The sequence below is a fragment of the Choloepus didactylus genome, chromosome 7 (genome assembly GCF_015220235.1).
Source record: "Choloepus didactylus isolate mChoDid1 chromosome 7, mChoDid1.pri, whole genome shotgun sequence".
Taxonomy (NCBI): Eukaryota; Metazoa; Chordata; class Mammalia; order Pilosa; family Megalonychidae; genus Choloepus; species Choloepus didactylus.
The window spans coordinates 126,814,066-126,822,380 of NC_051313.1; the positions used below are offsets into that span (position 1 = coordinate 126,814,066).

Below are 8,315 nucleotides of genomic sequence, written 5' to 3' on the forward strand. Positions count from 1 at the left end.
GGGGAATTAGCTCAAATGGTAGAGCGCTCGCTTAGCATGCGAGAGGTAGCGGGATCGATGCCCGCATTCTCCAGTTTTATGTCTCCACCTGCTAGCACCAATGTAGTGTTGGTATTTCTTGAAAGACCCACGAACTCTGATATTGTATTGCTAGAATAGGCAGGGGCCAGTTCTCCTACGGGATTTCGCTCATGTTTTGCAGATTTGAATGTTGGGCCCTGCCCAGCGGACTTACAAACCTACCCTTCAGTCCTTCATGTATTAATCTTACATTTTAATTCTCAGCATCTATTTCCAACGAGTCCGACCTCATTGAGATCTACCTCAAGTTCTTTCAACTGGAGCAAACGCACTCCCATTTTTTAATTGAGACGATGGAGAGTCAAAAAATGTGTGGGTATGTTTAACGTTTGTCTTTTTACACTTACACTTCCTCTTCTGGAGTCAACTGGATGTATTCTGGGTGCCGCTGCTGCTGAACTATGGCAGAATATAGCTTAAAATATAGGAGGAGAATTGCACTGGTGAACTTACCTGGATTGGAATCAACGATACCTTGGCGAGAAGCTCGGCCCAGTAATATCTAATAAACTTTGCATCCAAGGCCCAAACGTTCTTTTGCCCCCAACTTACAAAAAGCAAGGAGTTATCCGGCATCGGCCAGTATAGACAGTCTCTAGCTCTTAATAGGAATAGTTTCCTATGTGTTTAAGGCAATGGTCTCAAACCACAATCCTATTTCAACGATACTGGGTTTCTGTGTTCTTTATTAGCTCTCCCAGGTGGTTGTTATACAAACCAAAGTTTGAGAATCGTTTACTTAGGAATAAAAGTTCTGAAGTCTGGGAAGGAGGAAACAAGAAATAGCCAGACACAAAATCCTCAGTCAGCTCTTCCTACTTTGATCCAATATCTTTGACGTTGAGGACCCCTCCATAGGTATGCAGATCACATTTCAAAAATGAAAAGATAAAAGTAAGATTAATATATATTAATGAAATTGACACAAAATTAGCAAGTACATCCTATTGTTGAGCGCTCTACCTTTTGTGCTAATTCCTCCACGTGGGTAGGAAATCCTGACCTTTTTTTTTTTTTTTTTGGTCTATTATTTCCTCCGGAAACTAAAGTTCTCTTCTACCAGTGGTTCTTAAATCTTGAGGCATATTTAAATCAGCTGGGGAGCTTTTAAAATACCAATGCCTGGATCCTACCTCCAAAGTGGCACAAACATAGGCACGTTGTAAAATCTCCCCGGGTGATCTAAATACCCACCCAAAAAACCATTATGACATAAACCGAGAAGGGAAATAGTTCCGAATTTCATCTCTTACGAGACACTCTGGGCGGCTGCCGGGATCTAGCGTCCTACCTAGAAATAACCTTCCCAACGCCTCGGGACTTCCGGACCACGAGGGGGCGCGCGTGCCCCACTAATTACAGGTGAGTGCGAGCGGTCCCTACCAACCAGCCCCTTTCCTTGGCTACCAACCCACCGTTGTGTGGCGGAGACGCCTCTCCTCACCCCAAACCCAGGGAACCCGCCTCTGATCCTCCTCATTAGGGCTCGCAATTTCACTGCGGCCCCTGGTCATATACGAACTATGGGGTTGAAATCTAATGGCACGTATTAATAACTATCATGGAGAACAATAATCCAAGGAAAAGTAGAGAGACTTGCTGTACATCAAGGATAGTCTTAAAGAGATGCATATTGATAATATATTTTAAAGGAATATGCATTTCGGAAGGTGGGGGATAAAAATGAATCAAAATATAAACTCCTTCGAGCCGGATTCGAACCAGCGACCTAAGGATCCCTGCTATAAGCCACTACAGTCCTCCGCTCTACCAACTGAGCTATCGAAGGATTCACAAACTAGCTTCTAGCCGCAAGGGGTGCCATCTCTGCCCGAGGTCGAAGACTGGGTTCTTGCTTTTGTTTTATTTGCCTGTGTTATTGATGGATCTTCCTCTGCAGCCTCCACGTTTAATGTTGATCCAACACTCCTCCGGAACCGAGGCTCAGAATCCCTCTGCCCTGAACCAAGGAGAAAACGGAGCACCTCCCCTTGCAGCATAAAAAGGAAAAATAAAATGATATAAAGGCACAAGGAACCGATGAGGACTTTTCAATGACTTGGGCTTCTTTACAATAAAAGAGTGGATTTAAATAATCAATTTTGACCTCCACTATAAAGAGTATTTGAAATATTTTAACTTGCAACATTAACAGGACAATTAACAGAGGTAGAAGAAGGAGGAGGAAGAGGAGGGGAGGAGGAACTATAGAGTTAAATAATGAAAATTTTCAAAAGTGTACTAAAATTGTTCTTTAATTGTCATTATCCCTGTAAATAAATCAGACCATCATCCTAATTCTTAACTCAGGAAAGACCTGTGGGTGAGGAGCTAAAACAATATGTTTTTAAATGATCCGTCTTAACATAGGGTAGAAAGTAATATATCATTCAAGTACCAATTAATTTTGCAAAGTGTAAGATTTTAGTCTAGTTTTCTGTGACTATCTGAAAGTTCAAATGGCTATTATTCGCCCTTATTAATGAAAGCATGATTTATTTGATTTAGATAGATGTCAAAGAACTGGAGAAGTTCACCTGAGTTGGCCCCCAACAGCAAGAATCTGTTTGATTCTTCACATTCCATTAAGTCATTATATTGTCATACAATGGAGCCGCATGCACAGGGCAAATGCCCCTTCCCACCCCCGGCTCCGATGCCTATAGACCACTGAGACCAGTGTTCACTCCTCTATGGCACAAATATATATATACACACACACATATATAATAATAATATATAATATATATTAAAAATAATATATATAAATATATATATATATTTTTCTGAACAAGAATTAAAAGCAAGTTGCCAATCAGTTAACTTGGCCATTGACCTCCTCAAGTCTTCATGAGACATCCTATTTTGAGTAAAGCCAGTCTAGATGAATTAAATACAAAATTTATATCCTCCACAATTCCATTGGGTAAACAAGTTATTTTATTTTGTAGATTTATTTAGTATTTTCTATTTTGTCAAAGTATGCTTTTCAAAAAGTTAAATGTATGACTCATACAAATGTAAACATTTGTCAAAAGATTTAACTCATTATTGAGGGAAGCAGTAGATGGTAAAACTAGTTCAAAGAACTATAGCAAAAACAGAAGTGTTTTTAGTCACTGAAAGAAGCAAAGCTGTAATCACATTGCTAAATAAGTTACAGAATTGGAAAATGCCCTACAAATCAATAAAATTAACTTTCTCTCAGAGCAGAAAAACTACATCTGCACCACCATCAGTTATAAGGGGTTAACACTTAGCCTTACAGAGTTGTAAGATACCCTAAGCAATAAGTAATTAAAACAAAGATACACACTCAAAGAGCAGTCAGTGCTTTTCATTGGGGCAATTTTGCCTCCCAGGGGACATTTGGCAATGTGAGGAGACATTTTTGATTGTCCTGACTGAGGGGGTGCTACTAACACATAGAGGGTAGAAGCCAGATATGCTGCTAAACATTCTGCAACACACAGAACAGTCCCCACTGTAAGAAAGGAATAAGTTTCGTTTTCACATAGAGACAGCATGGAATAAGGGAAATGGGGGCAAAACCAGTTTAAACAAGCCCCAGACAAAGAGAAGAGAGAATCTGCCTGATGTAAAGAGACATGAGGTAGTATCAGAGGCGGGAACTCACAGCAAAAAAATAAAAATTTGGGGGGGGGGGCATTGGCTAATCAGTTCAAAATCTCAATAATGAGCTAGTTAGCTCTCTGGGATTGGCTGTACAAATTAAAATCTCAAAAGATAAATTAGTTAGTGTTCTCGGATAGGCTGTAACCTCTGTAGTACCCAGTCAATGGGGAAACAGGGGAGGGACTTGCGAATTAGGAGTAGATTTAAACATCACCATTCTCTTCCTCTGGGGCGCCAGCCTTCCGCGTGTTTGGCTGGACGCCCCATCTTGCAAGATCGTAAATAAATTCTTTTCTCCTCCAGAACCGAGAGAGCGTTTATTCCCTTACAGGTACCACTTTATTTCCGACAACTTGGGGGCTCGTCCGGGATCCAAAGCTTCGGAGGGGGACCCCCGAGGTGGACAAAGGGAAGGCGCGCCCCGCTGATTGAGCGGTCTCGGACTCCGCCATTGGGGGCCCATCTCCGGCAGCTAAAGGGCCCGAGACCAGATGCTTGGATCTGCCGGTTGTGGATGAGAAAAGGGGGAAAAAGAAAAGGCCTGCCTCTGGTTAACCAGGCAACTCCGTGCACGGACCAAGGTAAGGAAAGAAATATTATATTACCTTGGTGGTTAAAGCATTCTGAAAGTCTGGGGCTGATCCTGAGGGAAAGATGCCCAAACAAGACTCAGAATGGGGACATTCTGATGAGCCTAGAGCTGATCCTAAGGGAAAGATGCTCAGGCAAGACTCAGAATGGGGAATGGAGGCAGTCAGCCGGCTGGGAATAAAGGGAAGGGGGTACCTTTAGGGTCCCCGGGGAACATTCCTCTAAATAATCCATTGGAAAACATGTTAAAACATTGGGCTAAAAGTAGTTGAACCAAGGGAAAGGGTAAAAGAAAATGATCAAATATTATTGTTATGTTTAAACAAAAAAAAAAAAAAAAAAAGTCATTTTGCTGCCAAATATATTCTGGCCAAAATATAAGGCAGATAAGAGTTGGCTTTGTGCTGACCTCGTGTGTCATGTTAATAAAAATAAACCTTTTTCCAAGGCAGAATTGAACTGTGCCATGTGGTGGCTGCAGGGAAAAAAGAAACTAAAACCTAGGATAAGCATTCCCCCACCTTATGGTTTCCCCTCCCCCACTGGGGCGGGAACCATTAAAGCCTGGGGTTTTGGTGGAAGCAGTCTATGCCCCCAGGCAATTGGAGAGCCAGTTAATGCTAACTGCTCCAGTAATTACAACCCACCAAAAGTTAAGAAAAAAAAAAAATGGAGAGATTTCCAAAAGTTTCTGTTTCTAAAGGCTCTTAAAGAAAGAAAGATAAGAATCATTAATAAAAAGCCTAGCAAGGCTAGCTGAATAACAATTAACTTGATTCTTAAACTCTGGTTTATGTAAATATCCCTTTCTTGGGAGAAGAAAGGGAAATGGGAAAGAGGGAGGCTATGAGAGAAAGAGAGAGACTGCATCCACCTAAAATAAAATTGGCTGTACCCATATCCCCAAAGAACGATGAAAGTTGAGGTCTGAAGTCAAGTGGTCTCAGGCTAGGAGAGTGGAGTGGCCCACATGCATGAAAAGGGTGAGTTTGCCCTGGGGGTTAAGGGTGGGCCTTCCGCCTCAATGCTCTAAAAAAGTTTTGCCGCCTCAGGACCCAGAGGGTGGAGCACATTCCCAGGGGAATGTGAAAAGCCTGGCTGCCACCCCACTGTTCAGAGAAGGTAGAGCCTTTACCCCGAAGAGGCAGAGTCTGGGTGGCACCCCGATGTTTAAGAAGGGTGGGGCCAAAAAGGTAATCTCCCCAACATCACCCCAGACTTTGAAAAGAAAAGGGCTGCCACAAAAGCCTCCAAAAAGGGTTGGACTCCCACTCCCTCAAGCCCCAAGAATACAATATCATTCTGTTAATAACTCAGACTTTAAAAGGTCAGTTATATAAAGGAATTTTAGCCTAATATTCAGAGAAGATCCAAAAATCGATGAATGGCTGAATAAGCCATTAGAGGAAATATTCAGAAAATCAACAAGCCAGGGAGGAAACAGACAAAAGTGAGATAGAGAAGTAATTGAAGCAGTTTAAAAAAAAAAAAAAAGGAGGAAGGAAATTTGTAGCATGGGGTTTGTGTAATTCTCTATTCATATACTTATGTGGGGCTAAACAGGTATTAATAAATACATTTACATATTTTAGTGTGCTGTGTAATTAAGTCTAAGGCATGTAGAAGCTACATTTAAAGTCCCTTAATGTGTGTATCAGGGTATATAGAAAGTTATATGCACATTTTTTAGAACTGTATTTGGATGCATTCTGAGAGTTAAAACTTCATGAATCTAATGGGAGTTTAAGTTGTATGTTTACACAGGAATGTGGAATAGTTGTATTTGTATGTAATAAAAGCATGTAATACAATTACGTAGGAGTCTTTCAAACTGTAAAAGTTTGTCAGTGTGTAATTTAAAGCTTGGCAAAAATTTCCTGTGTACTCATCTATAGTAAACTGAAGCTATTTCTTTGTATCTTTATAGCGTATACTAGTTTGTGTGTACTCTAAAGCTGGGCAATTGTGTGCAGTTTCACAATAGTGTGAAAAATGAAAAAAAAAAAAAAGGTGAGAAAAACTGTGTAAAAGTTTTCTATGTATGTGTAACAGTAGTGTATTGGCTATACATGCTTGTAAATGGAAATGTATGTCTGTTTCGTATGGTTATAAGTGTGTATATAAGTTATATGTGTCTGTATTCCAGATATATGAGACTGTGTATTCTTGTAAAAAGCAGAATAATTTTTCTAATATATTTTGGGCAAAAGCAAAAGGTCCATACTCAAAGTGCAAGTAAATGTTCCTATAAAAGGGTTTAAGGTTCACTAAAGCTGAATTAAACAAACTTAAAACAGTGAATGGTTCATATCTCTTCCCAGGTCTCCATTTGGTAATGCCAGGTTGCTATCTTAACATTAAGTCTAATAGGAATAAAGACACCACATATATTGTCAAATACTACACACCAAGGCTTGTCCTCCTCTCCCTGGAGAGTGGGTTTTTACTCATCTAACAGCAAAACTTGTGTGTATGTTCAAGGTATGCATATATGTGAATCACGTATATTCAAGCATCACTAAACTAGGTGTACTAAAAACTAAATTTTAATTTAGCATTTAAGAGTGGTAAGCCTTTTTGTGTTCATTAATCTTAGGTTATTGTAAATTATTGTTGTCCTTTAGTCTAATTGTTCTAGCCTGAAATGTTGGTAAGTTCTTGCTGCTCTTCATGCACATGACTTCAGGAGTGTCTGTACCTAAAGCAGGTATTAGCAGTTTTACACTAGGAAAGTCATTAGAAAGGTGCAAGCCATGTGTAATTTAGTACTTAGGCAATTACAAGGTGTAGGCCTTTGGTTTTTGGTTTGCCTTTCCCCAGGAGGACTGGAGAGCTCCCCTCCCTAGACACAAAAGATCTTTTTCTTAAGAATTATATACTGGCCTTGTCTTCTACTTTATCATCTCTCAGGCACCGTGGACTGCTGGCTCAGACCCCGCCTCTTAAATTTGCTGCCCATTGACATCAGCCTGGCAGCTGGGTTCTGATCCAGTCGTGGAAAGAATCCAAACTTCAACCGATCTGGGAAGGACCCTATCAAGTCTTGCTGACAACTAAGACGGCAGTCCGAACGGCAGAAAGAGGCTGGACTCATTACACACGAGTGAAGGGACCGGTGCCTGAACCAGACGATAAGTATCCAGCAACTCAACCTGAATCCTGAAAAGTGACTCCTACCTCAGATCCCCTAAGGATCACTTTAAATAGGCAACAGTTAAAGAAACATATTAGAAGGGAGAAAGGGCTAGATTAAACCCTATGTTTGCATTGTGCTCTGTGTATAGCTTAATGATGAAATTGCTTATGCTGATCATAATGTTCTGTATTCAAGGAGTAACAGGTTCTGCTAAGCTGGTTATAAGTGTAGTCAAAGGCTTAAAGTCTCAAACTGTACAATTTGATGTTTGTCAAGTAATGAGCTGTAAAAATCTAAAACGTCAGCAACAACTGAGAGAGGAATATAAGCATTTATGTAAGCAGACTGTTCAAATAGAAAGCAAGATTGTTGGGGGGCGAACATTTGAGAGTATAACTTATGAAACACCAAACCCCTGTTATCCTTAGAACACTGCTTGGTGAACCACACAGTATGAGGGATGGGTCTTAACCCAGGTTGGAGGAAAAACCATTAAGGAAAACTTGGCTGGAATTTAACTCTCCAGTACAAATTGACCCCAAGGTCATTAGAATACTTAAGGCCAAAGACTTAAAGCAAACCACAGAAATAGAGACAGGTTATGGAAATACAAATGCCTGGGTAAAATGGGGCAAACATACCACCCAGAGTCTAAACAGCAGTAACTGTTTGCTTGTGCAACCAAACAACCCACTGTTCAGATTATGCCCTTCCCCTTGGGGATGAAAAAGCATGAAAGGGAGTTTAAATGTATAACACTCCTCTTTCAAAATGCTACTCCTGGTGAAAGTTGTAGTACGTTGTCCTCCCTTTTCCCTCCAGTCCAGGAGGGAAGTGTCAAAGCCATACCAGCGTCTCACCTTAGTCCCGG

At 40.7% G+C, this 8,315-nt stretch overlaps 2 non-coding genes across 2 annotated transcripts; one reads left to right on the forward strand and one right to left on the reverse strand.

Moving 5' to 3' along the window:
* On the forward strand, positions 1 to 73 carry TRNAA-AGC. The gene has a single exon. It is a non-coding gene; the product is annotated as a tRNA-Ala (tRNA).
* Positions 74 to 1,782: 1,709 nt separating this feature from the next.
* TRNAY-GUA lies at positions 1,783 to 1,870 on the reverse strand. Its single transcript is given in 2 exon segments — positions 1,783 to 1,818; positions 1,834 to 1,870. It is a non-coding gene; the product is annotated as a tRNA-Tyr (tRNA).
* Positions 1,871 to 8,315: the final 6,445 nt, after the last annotated feature.